The sequence below is a fragment of the Neophocaena asiaeorientalis genome, unplaced genomic scaffold, assembly GCF_003031525.2.
Source record: "Neophocaena asiaeorientalis asiaeorientalis breed wild unplaced genomic scaffold, Neophocaena_asiaeorientalis_V1.1 scaffold67, whole genome shotgun sequence".
Lineage (NCBI taxonomy): Eukaryota > Metazoa > Chordata > Mammalia > Artiodactyla > Phocoenidae > Neophocaena > Neophocaena asiaeorientalis.
The window spans coordinates 6881443-6903887 of NW_020173731.1; the positions used below are offsets into that span (position 1 = coordinate 6881443).

The 22445-nt window shown below is 40.0% G+C and overlaps 1 long non-coding RNA gene across 1 annotated transcript; it reads left to right on the plus strand.

Moving 5' to 3' along the window:
- The first annotated feature begins 1308 nt into the window (after positions 1-1308).
- LOC112403463 (uncharacterized) lies at positions 1309-16780 on the plus strand. Its single transcript, XR_003003907.1, has 3 exons — positions 1309-1399; positions 3380-3480; positions 16738-16780. It is a non-coding gene; the product is annotated as an uncharacterized LOC112403463 (long non-coding RNA).
- The last annotated feature ends 5665 nt before the right edge of the window (positions 16781-22445 follow it).

Here is a 22445-nt window from a genome sequence, read left to right on the forward strand (position 1 = left end):
GGGGAGAGAAAAAAAAAGAAAATGGGGGGGGGGGGGAAGGCACCTGCACAAAAGTGTTACAAAGACTGTAATGTTTGTTTACTGCTACTATGCCAGATGTGCTAAATACAACACTTCTTTAAAACAGAGATCCTCCGACTGTGAAAAACCAAACCTCTTGCTGCCTGGCTCCCTAGGAATCAAGAGGAGGCACAGACTGAAAATCAGGGAGAAAAGGAACAAGATCAAGGATGAGGATTAGCATCTGCAAATTGAACCCTATCTAATTTGCATGTTTATTTCTTAGAATTGTAATTAAATTTGTGTAATAAACGTTTTCCATTTCATTTGTACGCTTAAAATTTGGGTGACTGACATGCAGTTAAGTGAATTTCTTTTTTTTAAAGCAAATGTAGTTTATTCAATAAGGCAGCAAACAAATATTAAACATAATTAGAACTAATCTGCTTTGAAGGTATTTTTGCTGAACTTTGTACGTTAAAGACGCTCAGAGGTTTTAAGGGTATTAGGAAGCTGAGAGAAGGCAATTATGCTGAAAACAGACTAACTCAACAGACTTCCAGGAGCACTATTTCATTTTTTCCAAAAGGCATTTCAGGGTTGCATGCCTAGGATTGGGAATTGGGCATCCATCTTGGCTTTATTCTGAACCAGATTAAACTGCATTGGCTCATGCACGATATATAGGCCATTATGATGATAATTTAAGTATTGTAAAGATCTTACCCAGGTTATGGATAGAATGTAATTTTCATTTAGGTGGGGCGAGGAAAGGCACAAGGGCATTTAAAGCAGTGCAAGTACTTGAAAATCTAAGTGTCTAAAACTGGTTAGTGCCTAACTCAAATAAAGAACTAAATGTGAGGGCTTGGAGGCATGGCTTATTATTGTTTTTATCTGCCTGTATTAAAGTTTTATAGCATTTAAAGGACTATGGGGAAATCCCCACATACCCTTAGCTGTGTCAAAATACATAAAACCAAAAGGAGCAAATTAAGCATAAAATTGAGAAAAACATGAGACTTAAGTATCAGCATGGGTTGCATTGGCATCTTTGGAGCCTTGGCTCTGAGAAATGAGCCTTCTGGGAAACTGGCATTGCCCTTGGGTGGGGAGGACTCTTGGCTTTAATGTTACGAGAAAATGACATCATAACAGAAGTATGAAATCATTCTACTTCACAGCACCCTTGTGGTTCTGAGTAAGAACTTGACCATGTCCTGTTCAGATATGTTAGGTTAGCATGTTTTACCGAAAGCTTTCCCTGGCCTACTTTTAATCTCAAGCTTAATGTTTGCAGAAATTCAGGGCCCGACTGTTGACAACACGAACTAATGTCTACAGGCAGAGGAGGCAGTCAAATGTCCGTGGAATGAGAAACATCATTGAAAAATTTCAAGTGAGTAAGTGGTGGCTATGGCACAAGGAAAGGACTCACTCACTATACATCAATAATGAAATATTTGGAATGAATGAATGTAATTTATGAGCTGCAATATTCAACCTGAGAGCTCTGACGTCATCATTCCTGGATGTGTGTGCGTGTGTGTTTGAAGTTCCAAGACAAAAGTTTGATTATGAAACTTAAAATATCTTGAGCTGCAAATTCACTGAAGACCATGATTGTTTTTCTTCAGTGAACAAAGAGAGTGCCAGACTTAAAACTGCTGAAACCCATTTCTCAAAAACTTGTTATCATTTGAAAGGGGGATTTCTCAAGTAAAATTTGACGTATTCAGATTACTGTGGACACAGTGCCCATTTGGGTTATAAAAAGTCGGAATTACTGGCATTTTTAAAAATGTGCAACCTTTTTTAACAACAAAAAGAGATATCTAATATTAAATCTCTCCAATTCCTTCTCTTATTCTCAAACCTTCTCTAATCAGGCTTTCTTATCCCATCACTCCATTGAAACTGTTATTGTCAATGACACCAGTGACCTCTGGGTTGCTAAATCCAAAGGGCTTTTCTTGGTTCTCATCTTTCTTGACCTGTAAGCAGCATTTGACCAGGTTGATCACTCTCTCTTCCTTGAAAACTTATATCCTGTTTCCAGGGCAACATACACACCTGGTTTGCCTCCCACCCTACTGGTTCTTCCTTCTCAGTCTCCTTTACTGATTCTCTGTGACCTCTGAAAGCTATAGTGCCTCAAGCCCAGTCATTGAACCTTGTCTCTTCCTTTTAACCACTCTCTTGTGGAAATCACTCAGTCTCATAGCTTCAAATACTGTGTATATTCTGATGACTCCCAAATTTAGATCTCCAGTCGAGATTTTTCTCTTGATCTCCAGACTCCACTTAGATGCTTAATAGACATCAGAGGATTTACAGATCAAATTCCGGATTGTCTCTGTTCCCCCTTCCTTAATATTCTCCACTCCAGTTAATAAACCACACTATAGCTTTGGAGTCACCCTTGACTCTTTTTTTCCTTTACACCCTACATCTAATACATCCTCAAATCCTTAAGGCTCTACCTTTAACGTTTTTCTAGACTCTGATCACTTCTCATTATCTCTGCTGCCACCACCCTGGTCCAAGTCACCATCATCACTCTTGCCCGGGATATTGCAGTAGCCTCCTCCTTGCTTCAGTCTCTGGTCCTTTCCACATTCAGTCTCAACCCAATAGCCAATGATGTCAGTTTTTGCTCAGACTCTTCCTAACGCTCTCCATTTCACTCAGTGTAAAAACCACATCCTTACAATGGCCTACAGAGGCTGCAAGTCTCCCTTTACTCCTCTGACCTCACTCTGTCTCCAGCTACTTTGGCTCCAGTGTGTCAGGCCTGTGCTTACCTCCAGTTCTTTCTGTTCCTCCAGTATGTCGGGCCTGTGCTTACTTCAGGACATTTGCAGTGGCTATTCCCTCTGTCGGAATGCTCTTTCCCCAGATAGATGCACAGATCAACGCTCCACCTCTTCCAAGTCTTTGCTCACATATCACCTTCCTAACAAAGCCTGACCACTCTGCTCAAAATTCTAATACTTAATCTCCATATCTTATTTTATTTTTATCCAGAGAATTTATCACCTTCTAGTAAGTTCTATATTTTATATATTTATTCTATTTATCACTTATCCCTTCTCACTACAAAGGTCCTTGAGGGCAGGGATTTTTGTCTTTTTTATTCACCCCTGTATCGCCAGCACCTAGCACAGTGCTTGGCATACTGAAAGCACTCAATAATTATGTACTGATTAACTGAGCAATTAACGGACAGTTTCACATATGTACAGAAACCCAAACAAGGCTAAAATAGAGCTACTTTAGTCTAGTGTATGTAGAGTGGTGAAACACGCAGTTCGTTTTATCACCTACTCATTTGCCTGTTCTAGAATTCTCTGACCCAGTGCTCTTATCTGCCCTGCAGCATTCCAGGACCTGAAGACACTCCCAAGATCCCCAAGCACCCAAATCGTTTCATGCTGTCCTGCCTTCACTGAAAGTCCCCAGTACCATGTTTTCATCCAGGTGGGTGCTCGTGCTTTGGACCAGCCCTCCTTTCCGCCAACGCAGATTTCCATCCATTGCCAAGATGCTTGTCCTAAGCCATAGTCTTCAGGTTACAAAGTATGTAAAGTTGCTCTCCAGAACCCTGTAAAGTCACTTCTTGGCAAAGCCACCCTTTCAGAAGCCAGGAACTCCTCTACTGTCTTTTTCATCCTCCATCAAAACTTGCTAAGAAACCTTCAATAATTATGTGCATTTTATATGTGAGCATTGAGCTAGGAATTGCAGGTGAGGTAGAAATGAATAAGACACTGTTCCTAGACTTAGGGAGTTGTCAGTATAGTGAATAGCATAAGACAGGCATAAAAATAATGATACTATTTAGTAATTCAGGGAGTAGTAGCTGCCATGGGAGTTCAATGGTGGGACAGATCACATCCAGCAGTGGGGAACTCCAGAAGGACTTATTGAAGAAAGCAAAATTTGAAGTTGACCTTGAAGGATAGGCTCTTAATGGGTGGAAATGGAAAATGGATGAAAGTATTTCAAGTGGAGGAAACCATTTGAGGCACATAGGTTGGAAAGCTAAAGCCATCTTCAGACAACAGTGAGTATTCCAGTTTTACTAGAGGGGTTGAAAAAAAGCATGTGAAAGTGGAAGGTAGATGAGGCCATAAGTTAATAAACATTGAAAACCAAGGTGAGTTTGATTTTAATTTAATGGGCAATGGGGAGGAATAAAGGGTTTTGAATTGGAGAATGACACAATCAAAGCCCAGCTTTAGGAAGAGTAGTGTATAGTGCAGAGTGGTGTTTCAGCAGCCCAGGTGAAGGGAAATGGGGGTGTGTGTTACAGTGGGGGGGTCCCTGGAGATGAGGAAGGAGACAGGTACGAGATGTTGCAGTGTTGGAATCTTTAGGATATTATCATTGATTGGTTGTGGGGAAGGGAGGAGTGAAAGATGACTGAGGTTGCTGCTTGAGTTACCGTGTGGTTAAGTGAACCCACAACAAATGAGAAGAGGCAAGTTTGAAGGGAATAGAATGTGTTGCCTCTGCTTATGTTGCGTATGAGATGTTCACGGAACAGACAGATGGAGATGTCCAACAGACAGACATCTGAATATTCTGGTCTAGCTGAGGATAGAATTTGAGAGCAAATTATAAAAATTTAGGATGATTTCAATAACTATGGAGGTGGAAGTCTTAGGACATGATGAGGTAATTGAAGACATTACAGGGAGTTTAAGAGCGAAAGGCTTGGGTCAGCACCTTGAAGAATCTGATAATATTCAGAGGTTAAAATAATGTTTTGGCCTAACGTGTGACCTCTTTCAGGGATATTTGTATTTAATGGTGTGCTAAGACCCTTTTGGCTTAAATTTAAAAGAAGAAATTTGGGATGGGTTGGTGGATGGGGGGTAGCAGCATTCTTTCCTGACTATCCTGACATCACAACACAGAAGTGGTTATATGCTGTGCTTCCTCGTGTGACTCAGTCTACTGATTTGCCATCACAGGTGGAAAGGGATTTGATATTTCATCAAAGAATCTTGAGAAAATCCCTGAAAAGATGTAAATCATTGATAACAAGCTTGGAGTGTTTCCTCTCAGGGATATTTGTATTTTAATAAGAGTCTCCTAAATACCACACAAATTTTAATCAAAGTAATTAATAATGACATGATTTCAGATATAACACAAGCCAATAAATATTATTTCTGAATGGAAATCACACAACGTATATGATCCCTTGTTCAGCGTACTCTTTGGGGGCACCTATATTAGTGACTAGGTAGGAATGGTTTACAGTAAGTATACCAATTATTTGTAAAGAGATGTTCTTCCAACATACTTGGTAATTTTTGCCATTTAAAAATTTCTATTAAAACACTTTTAATGCTGTTAATCTTGTATTAGCTACAAGAGTGTGGTGCTTGGGTGTACATCACCCTTACTATTCAACCCAAGTCTTCAGGGAAAAGATGGATCCACGTGAGGCATGAAAGTTGGGTGGGACCTGGATAACCAGAGATGGGGAGGGAGGAACCCCCCAAGAGGATTAAGGGCAAGTGCTTACATGGTGTGATCCAGGGATGAGGGACTGGATGGATAGAAGCCAACTCTAAGGTTTAAATCTTCATATTTGGAAAGATGGCAGTGCTGTTGTCGGAAGGAAGAATTATGTGAGCAAGAAATGGTCAAAGTGTGTGTGTGTGTGTGTGTGTGTGTGTGTGTGTGTGTGTGTATTGGGGATGGGGTGGGTTTAAAGTTTTTACAATATGAACTTTTTACAGTATTCATTTAGTAAATAGATAAATGAAAAGTGGTGATATGAATACTTTATGGGTATATCACCTTTTTCTGTTAAACTATTTTCCTTTTTTTTCTTCCAAGGAGATCTCCCCACCCATATTCCTTTCCTTCCTTTGGGATCAAGGACCTGTACAGTTTTTTCTTGACCAAAAACTTAAACACATGTGTTCACCTGTGCCAGAGCACTAGTCCAGAAGTCTGAGTTACTGAATAAAGAGGTGCGGTGTTTCATCTAAATCCTGAAGACAGATTTTGGCGAGGCCAGGGAGAGGCTAGGCAGGGTTGCAGGAGGGGATGCAGAGCTGGCCAGCAGAGTGGACCCCAGTTAATCTTAAGCCTGAATAGAAATCTCACCACATAAACAAGGGTAGGATCCAAAATTCACAATTTTGTCATCCTTTTAAAAAAAGACATAAACCAAGGGGAATGAGACTCCCAAAGGGGGCAGTCTGTGGAGAAACTGTAGCTACTTGCAATTTGATTTCAAAATCCCTTTCCTACTTTATTTACAGATAAGTACATTGTTGTAAAACAGATAAGCTAAACATTTTATGAGGCTTAATATCAGAACAGCAGGTTATGTTTATGATACTATGTCATCATATCAAGAAGCATTTATTAAGTCACTAATAATTGCATTGGCACATAGAGAATTTATACAACATGGTTCTTTCAGGGGCTTGAGGAGTTGGCGGTATTTTCTCGGACTCGCCTTTTGTCTTATATTTGTGTAATTTCTAGAGGTCTTTTCATCTTGGTGCATAGCTATTCTATTTTTTTTTTTTTTTTTTTGCAGTTTTTAAAAGATTAAAGCCTCAGAGAAGAGTTTTGGTAGCTGACGAAGGCAAGGATGTAATCTGATTAAGTAAAATTTTAAGCTATACAAAATTATAGAGATTTAAGTGTGACCCTAATTACATTTATTAAGTATTACCCAATTTGTTTTAAGTGGTATGCTCTCTCTTTACTGAACGAATCAATACTGGGTTTAAGTGAAATATGTGTGCTTTTCACAAGCATGTTTGATTTCCACAGGTCAAACCTTCTATAACAGAGACTAGGAGAAGGAAATCAGTATTGTGAAGGCATAAAGCTCTAATTAGGGTGAAAATGTAAGGGAAATATGTGGTTATCATTCTGCCCGTCTGTAGGCATTAGCTTGATTTCGATCTACTTCATATAATGTCCATGTACACAATGCCAACAGAGTAAACAAACTGTATCAATAACTAGTGTCAGGAAAGGGGAATAAGGAATCATGTTTCACCAGGGGGATAGCTGAAGACAAATTTGTCTTTGAGCATTTCGTGTTGTATTCCTAGTTTCTGAGTGATATAAAATGCATAGGCATATCAAAGTTCATAACAAAAACTGCTTATGCCGCCAGGAAGATGTATTTATTTTCAATAACGTAAAGGGAAAAGCATACAATTGAGGTGGAGAGAGAGACAGAGACAGAGACAGAGAGACCTGCAGCAGACATCACCTGAGTGGGAAATTACACATCCTGCACGCACACGCCCGCTCTGCACACACATGCACAGAATTCATCTCTGACAATTTAATTGTTTAATGGTAGGACTAACAAGGAATCCTTTCTAAAGTAATGGCATATAAAGGCTTCCTAGCGAAGTTAATATTCCTGCTGCATTTGATGGGTGTTTCCCATTTGTGCAGTTCTGCCCTAACAGACTCCTGGCGTTTGATGGGGGGGGGGAATCAGGAAGGGTGGCGTGTCTGTGCTCAATTGCAGAATCTGGAGAATGCCTTAGCCTGTGACCTTAGCCTCGAAAGCAATAAATCTGAGGCCACGATTGGCACCAGAGCAATCGCTCCCATCAGTTGTAGTGTCTTGGCTTGCAGTCTGAGGATCTGGTCTTCGTGGACGGTAGGCTGGGTGTTTCGAGCACAGGGCCCTTGCTTCTTATACAGTTATCTGTTTTCTCTTAGCTCACTAGAACCAGGATTTGGCAGCCATTTGTGCTGAGTTTCAGGACGCCGGTTTGACCAGTCTTCCGGATAATGAAATGCATGATGTCTCAGATGCTAGGGTTTGAATCCTCATCCTGACCCGCAGTCTCTTCTCCTCATATTTCCTTATGGTTCAGCCTGGCTCATTTCGGCGCTTTAATTGGATCCCTGGGTGGCCTTCCTGTTACAGCAGTGTACACAACCACAGATGCTCTGCGAGAAGAATAACTGTGTCTCAAGAAGCATAAAGTTCTCAAAGCAGACCCTAAAATGTTCTCATTCTGTAGTTTCCATTCTTAAATCAATACATTTTACATTTATTACTCTGGTTATCTAACTTTGAAAAAGATGTTTCGTTGCCTGCACCAGAGAAACCCGGTGGTCGTGGTGGAGATAGAGTTTGACCACAATAGAGAAGCCGGTTTGTTGTGGAGCGGCGGTTGCCCTTTGGTTGTGGACTGGGTCCCAGGCTGCCTGCTTCTCTCCCCGAAGGTCTGTGTCTTTCAGTCTAGGAAAAAGCTTAGTAGGCAGAGTTGAAAATGACAGCCTATTTTAAACACACGCTTTATACCCCACAGTTCTGGTTCTTACTTCTATTATCATTACTTATTCATAGACTTTTATTCCCAAATATCATTACCCTTTACAGTAATAGGCTCAGCAAAGCGACCACTTAAAACAAAATAAACACACACAGGAATCCGAGGCACAGAAACATTTCCCCCCTTCTCTCCAGCTTTCTGCCTCTCTCTGACTACCTGGGGCAGAAGCAGTTCTTCCTAGGCACTAAGAAGCTCTGCTGCTTCAGAAATACCAGTGTAATGGGGGCTTGGCAGTGGGAAATGATATGAGGCCTCCAGCAGTGTAAGGGAGCAGCAGAGAGGTAATGAAATCTGAAAAAAAAAAAAAAAAAAAAGGGAGAAAGAAAGGAGTGGAGGAAGGTGGAAATCAGGAAGAAAACTAAGAAGAATATACAGTGTGCATCCCTTAAACTCAATTTCAGCAGAGGAAAATCCCCCTAAAACAGATCCCATTTAATTTCGAGCGATTCTAAAGTGGGATCACTTACTTATTCCTTGTATAGTAAGAATAGGCACAGTATACTGAGGGCCTCCTACATGCTCAATGCTTTCTGTATGTTATTTGATTTGTACAGCTGTTAATAGCGGGTGTGATTATCTCCATCTTACAGTTAAGGAAACTGAGGTTTAGAAAGGTCAAGTGACTTGTCTAAAGTTGTATGCCTCAATCTGGTGGGCCCAGAGCATAAATTTAGATTTTATGAGTCTAAAGCTGCTCACTAGAGTTTTTTCATCCTGACTCCCACTATGTTATATTGCATTCTATTTTATTCAGTCATTTGTCTCTGCACTCATATATTTATTTACATATATACCAACTTGTTCCAGGAAAGATTTAAGATGGTGTAAGGGCCTTGGAGCTACACACATATCTAGGCAGCTTGCACATGGTGAGGACATTCTACTTATTTGTTGATTGAGCTGTAGAACATCAACTGTCAAGAGTTCAGAATTCTCTCACTGTGGAGTTCCCTTCCTTTTTTATCTTTAAAAGTAGGCCAGCCAGAAACCCATCTGTGCAGGATGGCTTGAGCCCAGAAACTGAGCTAACTAATCTCCCCAAATCTCCTCTACGTCTATGCTTCTATAAAGGACTAGATTAACATGCTGTATGGGAACTATTTTTTTTTCTTTAGTAATTAATTACAGAGATGTAAAAATTGAGTTGTTAGGAGGAAAAAAGAGTAACTTTACCATGATGTAACCTGACAAAAACTACTTCAACCAGGTGATCAAGGTCAACATTAAAAGTGATAAATCACGCTGATAGTATGTACCCTTGATATGACGTGATAAAAACGAAACTTTATCTCTGTAGTCTTCCGCCCCCAAACTCATCGCTACCGTCCAATTATGAAAAAATATCAGACAAATCCCAACTGAGGGATTCTAAAACTGCCTCACCAGTATTCTTTGAAACTGTCAAGGTCATCAAACACGAGGAAAGTCTAAAAAACTATCACAGTCAAGCGGAGCCTAAGGAGCCAGGATGATTAAATGTAGTGTGCTGTCCTGGATCAGGAAAGGACATTAAGTGGACACTAAAGAAATCTGATTAAATGATGGACTTCAGTTAATTGTAATGTATCCGTGTGAGTTCATTCATTGTAATAGTGTACCACACTAACGTAAGTGTCAATAATAGGGGAAACTAAGTGCAGGTACTCTTTGTACTATCTTCTCATTTTTTGGTAAATCTGTAACTTCTAAAAAACAAAATCTATAGAAATACTTTCACACGCACACGCACGTGAATTGACCAAGATTTTGGGGAGAAGAAATGGTATGAGTAGAAGTAGAATATATGTCCCTGTCCTGAAAGCCTAACCCAATAATCAGGATGCGTGTTTCTTGGATTTTTATGACTGGCTTTTTTTTTTTAATTAATTTATTTTATTTTTGGCTGCGTTGGGTCTTCATTGCTGCATGTGGGCTTTCTCTAGTTATGGCAAGCGGGGGCTACTCTTCGTTGTGGTGCGCGGGCTTCTCATTGTGGTGGCTTCTCTTGTTGCGGAGCACAGGCTCTAGGCACGCAGGCTCAGTAGTTGTGGCTCATGGGCTCTAGGGTGCAGGATCAGTAGTTGTAGCGCACGGGCTTAGTTGCTCCGCAGCATGTGGGATCTTCCCGGACCAGGGATCGAACCTGTGTCCCCTGCATTGGCAGGCCAATTCTTAACCCCTGCACCACCAGGGAAGCCCTATGACTGGCTTTTGAATAACTGAAGATAGGATCAAGCTGCTAAGGAAGGTCCACTCAGTTCCTGGTTCAATCCTTCTTGAATGAATAAATGCCACTGCCACATACACTTCATGAAGGAGCTTTTCTGGCTCTAGGATACATATAGCTTAGCTTGGGTTCCAGACCTTCCAATGATGGTACCCTGCACCCCAGTCCAACATGTAGCCACTCCAAGGTCTCTGTCTCATTCCTCACAACCCAGCAAGAGTTGTTGAACCACTCCAGAAACCGGTCAAATAACTATTTCCATTCAAAACTCTAATACCACATCCTGTTTGGCGTACTGTTTATTGGGGACATCCAAGGTCTCATATGTAGCAGTGCCAGTTAAATTGTCACCAGTAGGAATCACAACCTTTTGCATATCACAGTACAGTTGTTGCAGATATATCAATTTCAATATCTTTGAAATTGTGGTAGTTATTAGGTTTGCTACTGTATATTGATGTTTAATGCATTAATAAAGAGCCCATGTATCACCGTATCAAACATTTTAAAATATTTTTATTTTTGATAATTGTATTTTAATATAATTGGTTTCCTTTGTAATCATATGGTGATTCTAAAATGCAATTAAAAACACTTTTCTGCGAAGGGGTCCAAAGGCTTCTGCAAATTCCCTAAGAGGCTCATGGCACAAAAAGATTAACACTGGATGTAATGGAATAAACACTCATGAGTCCTAAACTGTGTAGTCTCCATCAAGTCCTTTGAGCTCTAGGTTCCTCATTTTTCTGACCGGTTCCCACCTTGGGGGAAAAATTGAGCAGGTGAAATATTTTTAACAAATAGGGAGATGCTTGTAAATTGCGAACCCATGTACATATAAGGAATCACTGTTATTATTGTTAGGTATGTTTGGCCATTAGATAAAAATGACTTTTTATTGAGGTTTTAAATGCAGTTCATTGCTAGGAATACTTCTCACCCAATGATTTAGGCCATGCTTACATGAGTAAAGTGAAATGGAAAATTGATTCAATTCTCTGGATAATAATTCATACTAATAGTTTCCTACATTTGCCTGCAACATCCGGATAATCAAAGAAAATGTGATTTTAACTTGAGTTATCAGCATAGCTATATCACAATCCTCAACTCTTCTTTGGATGTATAGACTCAAGTGCCAGAATTGAAGTTCTTAATTCTAAGAGGAATAGAATCTTTTCAGGCCTTTATTCTAGAGATACTCCAGTTGTGCGAGATAGACCATGTGTTCTAAAGACATAAGTGGTTGACTGTGCACTGAAACACGTATATATCATTAATTAGAAATTTCTTCTGTGTTAGGCAACATTTTCAATTCCATTTGTTTTCACAGATCCCTAAACCACTTGAACTTCTGTGTAATGCATATGTCTCAGGACAGTGTTGTCCAGTTAGACCCACGGTATTTTGCCGTCAGAGAATATTTTAGATGGAAAGGCAGGCTTACTCTTGCCTCACAGTGTATAGATATTAAGCATTCGACACACAACTATGTGCATTCATCTTTTAAGAAAACTTACAAATGAAATGTAAACCGACAGGAATTGGATTAGGTCGAAAATCAAATAAAGAATGCAACTGGAAAGTCTTAATGATCTGATACCTTCCACCCCTGATGTAAAAATAAATGCATTTGTTCAGTTTAAAGAAATCAGTAATTACATTTTCTTTCTCTGCTATCTCACCCCCCTCCCCAGCTTCTCATACACAACTATACAAATGTAACTCTAAAAAGGAATCTAATTCGGTTGATGATGCATTTGTGTTGTGAAGATACGCTATACCTATATTGACTCTTTGGAAAAGATTTGCAACATAAAGAAAATCATCTGGGAATTAGACCTTCACTTAATAGAGAAAGCATATTACCTACCGTGTTAGTTTGCCAGGGTGGCCATAATGAAGTAACACCAATTGCGTGGCTTAAGCAATTGAAATTTAATTTCCTACAGTTCTAGAGGCTAGAAGTCTAGATCAAGGTGTTGGCAGGGTTCGTTCCTTCTGAGGACTGTGAGGGAGAATCTGTTCCATACTAAGCCCTTAGCTTCTGGCGGTTGGCTGGCAATCGTTAGCATTCCTTGGCTTTTAGAAGCATCACCAAGGTCTCTGCCTTCATCCTGACAAGGCATTCTCACTATGTGTGTGTCTCTATGTCCAAATGTCCTCTTTTAATAAGGACACCAGTTATGTTGGATTAGGGCCCACTCTAATGACCTCACCTTCACTAATTATATCTGGAATGACCATATTTTCAAATAAGGCCACATTCTGAGATACTGGGGGTTAGGACTTCAACCTATGAATGCTGGTTGGGGGGGGACACAATTCAACCCATAACATATAATGGAGTGTTCAATATATATCTGACACACTGAACTGAAGCATAATATACTTGTGAAGAGCTAGAGGGGCATGTACTTGGGAGGAGACACCTCTCAAAACCTCTGATGTTAGTGTAACCATGTATATATCTTAGCAGCCAAAGTAATCCAACTCTCTATCCTTCCTTAAAGTAACTTCTAGCGGCTGTTCTTAATTTTAATTCTGAAGTATCTGTAACACCAAAGAATGAACACGTGGAAATTTTTCCAGAAACGTATTTGAATGTTCCACCATCCTCCATAACATACGAATGTTTTCTAATACATACAAAGAAGATTTCCATGGGTTCCACCTGGGTAATCTTGACTCTCTACTGGAAAGATGGGTCATGCTTACACTGTAGTTTCTCATTCTCTCAGGAACATATTGGTTTTGACTATCATACAATTTGAGGAGGGTGTCCTTACTGCCTAAGGACTTTATGTTCCTGAGTATATGTCCAAAGCAGTGAGATAGACCCTGGGTAAGTCTTTGGTTGAAATAATTTGAAAGAATGTGTTTAACCCAGACTTAAGTTCCAAATCAAACTTAGGGAAGAACTTTCCCTTTACTACTTATTTTTCCCCCAATTTCTATTGGGGATACTTATATACATAGTTTAAAATTCTGTAAGTCTTATAACTAAAATTGACAATCCCTATCCCACCTGTCCCCATCCCAAATTATTGCTACCCAGAAACAACCCCTGCTAACACTTTTAGGTCTTTCTTTTGGTATTTACCTTCATATTTCTGAATAGCATTTTTATAATGTTTCTTCCTCGTGTTTTTCATTTTGATTATCATTTATCATTGATTTCTGTGTAAGGAGGGGCTTTAATACTCTCGTATCTCTTTTTATTCTTCCCTCTGCTCACTTCATCTTCCTACTACATGAGTTGGCCAAAAAGTTCGTTCGGGCTTTTCCGTAAGATGTTACAGAAAAACCCAAACAAACTTTTTGGCCAACCCGATAGTTATATCGTGATTTTTAGTTAGTTGAATATTTGTTTAGATTCTTAGGACTATGTAAATACTTTGCACAACTAGCCATGTAGTGAACCTTCTTTGTAAAATAGGTTTTTTTTCCCTCTTGTATTAATAATTGTCAGGGTTGGGTTTCTTTCTTTCTTCCTTCCTTCTTTCCTTCCTTCCTTCCTTTCTTTCTCTCTTTTGCTTTTTGATATATCTATCATTAATTCACCTCCAAACTCACTGCCAGAGCTTAAATTCCTTTCAATAGTTCAAACCTTTTTCTTTTCTTTTCTTTCCTTTCCTTTCCTTCCTTCCTCCTCTTTACACCTCCCTCCCTCAAGCGCTCCCCCGACTCTTCTCTCTCTCTCTCACACACAACACACACATGCGCACGTGTGCACACACGCACACACACACGCACACACACACTTTCTGTCTTGATGCATCCCTCCTGGAGCCCTGTATCTTCCTGCTCCAATCAGAGATCCTGATTGCTCCCTAGGCTGCTGCCTTTAGCTGTCATTCTGGGTCTTTCATTATCATCCTTCTGGGATTCCCTTTACCTCATTCCTGTGATCAATCCCCTATCTCTTGTTTCTTGGATTTCATATATTCTTCTTTCCTAATTTACTTTCTTTTGGAGGATCACATTTTTAGTAGCTTCCTGAGAAAAGGCACCTGGGAGGTAAATATTCTGAGACGTTGTGTGCCAGTTATCAGTTACTGCCTCTCGGCTCCATTGTCCTTCTTTATGGAAGTAGAGGTGGACCTTGTGAACATGTCTCCTTTTCCAGCAGTGTTAGGTTCGGTCAATAACCAGGTTCTGGAAGGACATTGCAAGGCATGGCAGAGGAAAGGGCTTCTCCTTCTAGGTCCCACGTGCAGCTGCCAACAGGTGTGCGGGGAACTCAGTGGTTCTTGCCCTCCAACAGGTTTCTCCACTCACCTCCAGTGAGTTCCTCCAGTTCTCCAACAAGTGACTTCTAGTGAGCCATCTCCCGCTTGCTCCAGTGGGTGGTCTCCTGCACACTGGCTGCAGTTCACCCCACCCCAGTGGGCAGCTTCCTGTGGACCAGCTGTGGCCCACGGTACCCTAGTGAACATCTCCACCAACTAATGGGTCTCAGCAGCGCCCTCTATGATGAGGTCTGAATCTCAGCCTTAGGGAGAGGAGGCTCTTCTGAGTTTATTCCTTCCTTGGTTTGGGGTACTCTTCCTCAGCCCTAGAAGAAGTAACTGCTGCCTACACCTGGTACTACTGTATGCTTTAGGGTTCTTTTTCAAGGGATCTATTTTTCTTTTTTATAAAATTGAAGTATAGTTGATTTACAGTGTTGTTAGTTTCAGGTGTACAGCACAGTGATTCAGTTTTATATATATATTATTTTTCCAATTCTTTTCCCATATAGGTTATTACAAAATATTGAGTATAGTTCCCTGTGCTATACAGTTGGTCCTTGTTGGTTATTTATTTTACATATAGCAATGTATGTATGTTAATCCCAAACTCCTAATTTATCCCTCCTCCCCTAGGGTTCTTTCTTTTCTTTTCTTTTTTTGTTTTTTTACCACATTTATTAGTTAAGCATCTTCTACTAATTAATAATTCTTCATAATAAATTTTCCTTGTTCCAGTCAGAATACCCACTTGGCACATCTAAAAATGCCTTTATCCTCTTATTTGATTACTTGGTTAGGTAGAGAATTCTGGGTTGAAAATAATTTTCCTTAGAATTTTGAATACTGTTACATTTTTCTACTTTCCATTGTTATTATGGAGAAGTTTGATGCTCTTCAGCTTCCTGATCTCTTGTATAGGATAGTTTGAAAAATCTGTGGAAGCTTTTAGGATCTTATCTTTATTACCAGGGTTCTGAAATTTTATGACATATCATGGCATGGTAGGGTGTAGGGCATAATCCGAAAACTCATGTCATTGAGTTCTAGGACATTCTCTTGGATTATTTCTATAATAACACCCTCCTCTTCATTTTCTCTACTCATTCTTTCCAGAATACCTATTACATGGATTATTGGTTAGTCCAGACTGGTCCCCTAATTTTCTCTCTCTTATTCCACCTCTGCCTTTCTTTTCGTTCTGTGAGAGTAATTCAGCTCTATCTCACAATCTGTCTTTGCTATTGTGTGTCTTACTTAAGGACTGAGGCACTAAGAAACTGTATTCAAGCCCTCGCGTGAGTGGTGGTGATGCTTCTGGAATGGTGATCTTCATCACAGGGTGACTAGGGTGGACAGTGTCATAATGATGCTCTGCAGTCAGTATCTGTGAGTCTCTCGGGTTGGTCAATTTTCCCAGAGAAGAATCTTTCCATTTTCTGCTTGTGGGTATCAACCTGAATGCCAGCATTCTTGGGCATCAGATTAAAGAAAGGCAATGAGATTCTCACCTTTCATATGCAGACTTTCATTACCAGCAGTGTATCCCTGTCTTTGGCTTCCTGATGTCCTATGTCCTGAGCCACCTGGTGCAGCTCCTTCAGAGATTAAACCAGTCTTCTACTGGGATGTTGAAAAGGTAGTCACTATGTGAGGTAGAAGAAGGAATTTGAGAGCTTTATTTCCTACACAGATTTACCCTGTCCTGTTTTTAGCCCCACCTGACTTTGAGGTATATGATACCCATAATTTCTGAGCCTTTTTGAGGTTCTGTGGAGTTCATTGTTTTGATTCTGTGTAACCCTACTTTGTCTCGCTGCTGGTTTAAATTTCAGCATTCTTTTATCTAATAAGTCATTTACCACTCATCTATTTACTTTCCAAATTCTAACATGTTATGCTGTCATATCCTTTCTCTTTCTCATGGCCTTTCTTGGTTTATGTCTTTTAGGAAATCTATTTCATGTCGTGAGGTTCTGGAAGGAAGTGGAGGTAAATATATGTGCTTAATCTGTCATGTATGATCAGAAGTCTCTTTTGCTTCTTAAAGCTCCATTCTAGGACTTCCCTTGTGGCACAGTGGTTAAAAATCCGCCTACCAATGCAGGGGACATGGGTTCGAGCCCTGGTCCGAGAAGATCCTACATGCCACAGAGCAACTAAGCCTGTGCACCGCAACTACTGACCCTGCGCTCTAGAGCCCATTAGCCACAACTACTGAAACCCACATGCCTAGAGCCCGTAGTCCACAACAAGAGAAGCCACTGCAATGAGAAGTCCACGCCACAACTAAAGACCGCACGCAGCAACAAAGACCCAACGCAGCCAAACATAAATAAATAAAATAAATAAATTTATTTTTTAAAAAAGCTTCATTCTAAGAGATATGGAATAGGAAAAAAGTTCTCCCATTAGGCCTCTGAGTTGACCTAGATGAAAAGGCCACATTTTCTAAATGCAAAACTTACTACTGGGAGAACAGAAAATTTGAATCAGGATATCCTACATGAATATAGACCTTTCAGACCGCAAGCATCAACATTTCCAGCATATTAGAAATTTACTAAATTAATAGATTAAAAAATACATTCAAGATTAATAGATTAAAAATATAATCAAGATGGCCAAAATTAAAAGCAGTCTATACATTCCACGATAACATGCTTCTTGATATGAATGGACTGGATAATCTATCCCAAATCTCAAAAGATAATTGGAAGCAGAAAGTTATGCCCTTCATGTATCTAAATTGGTTTGCAACCTAAATTATTTATAAAAGAGAAAATTAACTAATTTCTTTCTTTCTTAATATTCTCCATGTTTAGAGATTTTCTATCTATTGTCACTTCTCTAAAATTTCAGAGAAAGAGAGAAAGGGGTTTGGTAGAGATGAGCAGAGGGGAACAGGTTACAAGCTGTAGTAGGTGACCACTTGGACCTTTATATTCATTCATCAGCAAATTTATACTCATCAGCCACCAGAAATGTGTGAAAACAATGTATGAAAATGTCTGCTTCTCCTCACTCTCACCGATAATCTAAAATAATTTAAAATTCCTTGATTCTTTGTATTTAAAATGTTTTCTTTCTCTGTACATTAGTAATAGATATAATAATTTTGAAGAATTTAAACCAATGTAGTCTTAGATTTCTTTTAAAAATGTGAAGCTCACTGGATGATGTCTTTACTCACTGAATCAGTATTTCATTGTTTTAGAGAGAGGGCAGATACCAGCTAGAAAAACAAAGTTATTGTTCAGTTCTGACTGCCATTTTTTTTTTTTTTTTTGCATCTGAATAAGAGAAAAGTCTTAAAAGCCAGGCTTGGTTTAGAGAGAAAATGTCAAGCCTTCCCTTTACTTACCAAAACCAAAGCTCAAAGATCTGAACATAAAGTTCTGCATAAGAGAACTTGGAATATGAAATAAAGCAACACCTCCTTGCCTGGAGAGGAAATGGATGGCATTTCCAGCTGAAGGATGGAGTGGGTGGAAGGAGGAAGATTCAGAAGGCGCAAGATTAGGGTGGAGAAACCAGGAGATTCCTGAGAAAGGATCCAGCAATCATACCCCTGTGCTTAAGGGTGAGGGTGTGCATGTGAGATCAGAGAAACTTCAGATGGATTGAGGGAGACTCTGGTAATATCTAAGCTTGCACTTTATGCTATGAAGGATAAGGCTTAATCTATTCCCACTTGAGAATAAATAAGGAACACCATCTGCAAATAAGTGACACCTTGCAACTTGGTCTTCTATTCACAAACTGCTATTTTAATAATAATAATAATAATAGGTAATTATAAAAGCTCTTTTTATGGGTTGGACACTGTGCTAAATATGCTACATGGATTATCTCATTGTTGTTTCACAGTAGTCCTAAAAGAGACATTATTTCACTGAGGGGCAGTGGAGTTTAAAGATAAGTACCTTGCCCACGATGACTTGTTAGTAAGTGGTGGAAACAGGATAGGGACCAAGCTCTAGCTCTCCAAGCTCTGAATCCCTCTGCAATGCAGCCTCTCTCCTGTGCCCCTCCTCTTCCCATCCACCCTCCCAAAAAGCCTTTCTGCTCTCCTCAACCTCTCCCCAAACAAAAGAGGCTAAGCTCTATAACTAACCACCCATATTAGTTCAGAGTTTGACTAACTGCAGTGTACTTGAGACTCATTCACACTAAACTGTTACCTCAAACAGACACTTAGTTATTTTTTAACTTTATTGAGGTATCTTCTACATATGGTAAAACTCACTCATTGTAAGTGTCCAATTCAGCAATTTTTAGTAAGCTTACTGAGCTGTGCAACCATCCCTATAATCCAGTTTTAGAATATTTTCTTCACCCCCTCTTATGTCCATTTACAGTATACCCCTGTAGTCACCCTCAACCCCAGACAACCACTAATCTACTTTCTGTCTCTATAGATTTGCCTTTTCAAGACATTTCATATAAATGAAAGCATACAGTATGTGGTCTTCTGTGTTTAGCTTCTTTTACTTAGCATGGCATTTTTGAGATGCTGTAGTAGGCATCAACTCTTTCTCTTTTTATCACGGAATAGTATTCCATTCTGTGGATATACTACATTTTGCTTATGTGTTCGCTAGACCTTCACTGGACATTTGGGTTGTTTCCAGTTTTGGGCTATTATGAATAATGCTGCTGTGAACACTTGCATGCTGGTCTTTGTGCAGACATATGTTTCCATGTCCCTTGAATAGGTATCTAGGAGTAGAATTGCTGGGTCATATGGTAAGTTTATGGTTGACTTTTTAAGAAACAGCTAGTTGCATTTTAAGCCTCATCTCTGAATGTGAATTTCAGGTCTTTTCCCTCATTTAAAGGAATTTCAACCATCAGTAAGCAATGGGAACTTTGACTTCATTCTCTCTCTTTTAAAAATAATTTTAGGGGCTTCCCTGGTGGCGCAGTGGTTGAGAGTCTGCCTGCCGATGCAGGGGACATGGGTTCGTGCCCCAGTCCGGGAAGATCCCACATGCCGCGGAGCGGCTGGGCCCGTGAGCCATGGCCGCTGAGCCTGCGCGTCCGGAGCCTGTGCTCCGCAACGGGAGAGGCCACAACAGTGAGAGGCCCGTGTACCGCAAAAAATAATAATAATAATAATTTTTAAAACACATTTATTTATTTATTTTTGGCTGCGTTAGGTCTTCATTGCTGTGCACGGGCCTTCTCCAGCTGTGGTGAGCAGGGGCCACTCTTCGCCGCGATGCATGGGCTTCTCATCGCGGTGGCTTCTCTTGTTGCAGAGCACGGGCTCTAAGCATGCGGGTCTCAGTAGTCATATGTGGGCCCAGCAGCTGTGGCTTAGGGTCTCTAGAGTGCAGGCTCAGTAGTTCTGGTGCACGGGCCCCGTTGCTCTGCAGCATCTAGGATCTTCCCAGACCAGGGCACGAACCCGTGTCCCCTGCATTGGCAGGCGGATTCTTAACCACTGTGCCCCCAGGGAAGTCCCTGACTTCATTCGTCTTTTTTTTTTTTTTAAGGTTTTCAAAATAATGTTTATTTCTTAAAAGTTAACATGTGCATAATAGGAAACCAAAGAACACAAGAAGCCCGACTTCATTCCTTAAGGATGCTTTGCAGAGTGCCCCGGGCCCTCACTGAAGACAGCCATGGCTCCCTGTGCCACACCGCTCCTCCCTACTTGGGGTCAACTGTTGAAGGCTCCTGAGGTCAAGCCTGGTTGTCATGGGGACCGCAGAGGACTCCTGCAAGGGCTGGTGCTCTACAAGAGATCCACCAGGAAGTCTTTTCCTTCTAGACAAACTGGCAGTCTACAGACTGAATTCAGCCTACAGATATGTATGGTTGGCCTACACAAATTTTAAAAAATTAGAGTGTTTATAGATTGGTCATACGTTCTCCACTTTACCTGCATTTCTTATCACTTCCCCTTGACTTAACACAAGAACAAAGTTGGAGGACTCACACTATCTGATTTCAAGACCCGCCATCAAGCTATAGTAGTCAAGACTCTGGTATTTGGTGAAAGAATGGACATATGGATAAATGGAACCGAATAGAGAGTCCAGAAATAGACCCGCTTTCTGCAGTCAATTGATATTTGACAGAGATGCCAAGGCAACTTAATACAGAAAAGACAGTCTTTTTAAGAAACAGCGCTAGAAATTCGACACCCATATGCAAAAAAACCCCACAAAAACTAAACAAAACAAAATACCTCTGCTCTTCAAAAACACTGTTAAGAGAATGAAAAGAAAGTCACAGATTGGGATAAGATATTTGCAAAACACTTACCTCCTAAAGGAGTGGTAACCACATTACAAACATAAAGAACTTTAAAAAACAATAATAAAAAAACCAAACAACCCAATGTGAAAATGGGCGAAGTGTTTAAACATATACCACACCAAAGAAGATATACAGATGGCAAATAAGTACATGAAAAGATGCTCAACACTACCGGTCATTAGGGAAATGCAAATTCACATCACAGTGTGTTACCGTTACACATCTAACAGGTGTGTAACATAGGTAATGGCTAACATTAAAAACCAAAATAAAAACTTCTTTTGATAACAAATGCTGACAAGGATGCAAAGCACCTTGACCTTTCGTACATTGCTAGTGGGAATGAGAAATGTTAACAAGCTTTGTGGACAACAGTTGGGCATGTAATAAACTGTTAATAAAGTTAAGCATATACTTCCTGTAAGATTCAGAAGTCCCACTCCAAGGTACTTATCCAAGAGACATAGAAACTTATGTTTACACACACAAAATTGTATATGAATGCTTATAGCTGTTTTATTTATAATCGCCCCAAACTGGGAACAAACCAAATGCTCGTCCACTGGCACATGGGTACGGAAACTGGTACACCCACACTGTGGAAGAGTATTCAGCCATTAAAAGGAACCAACGGCAAATAAACATGACAACTTGAGTGAATCTCAAATGCATTATGCTAAGTGAAGGAAACCAGCCTCAAAAGGTTTAACACTGTACAAGTCCATTTATGTGAGGTTCTTAAAAAGGCAAAACACAGAAAAAAGATTAGTGCACTGGTGGGTTGAACTTGGGGGAAGAGGTTGAATAGAAAGAAGCATGAGGAAACTTCTGGGGAGAGGGAGATGCTCTGTATCTTGGGTGTGGTGGTGGTGATGGACTGTGAATGTTTGTCAAAACTCACAGGACTGTACACTGTACACTAAACATGACGAATTCTACTGCATGTAAATTATTCCCCAATGAACCTGAACGCAATATAGGACTACTTTCAACTTTAGCATTTATAAGATAGTAACCTAATGGTTCCAGGTAACCTTACCATATGGAGAAAGTCTCTCTCTTTTTTGGATTAATTATTAAGTTTTCAATATGAGAAGATGAAGGTTACCAAAGTTAGCTTGTATAAAAGATGCTTACAATTGTAGAGTATCTCTCTAGCATGAGTCTAAATAACGCTTTTCCATTCATATTTATAGGCATGCTCACATTTTTACGTCCCTAATATAGCTGTTAAGAATGTGAAATCTTCCCAGTTTCCACTTCAGCCATGAGCATTTTTCATTAGCATTTTCTGGTGTGCAAGCAGTATAACTTTTGTTGCGTCACTTTACACCTTTTGTTATTTCTGACTGCACCATTTGCAAATCACGTTTAATTTTGTTTGCCCAG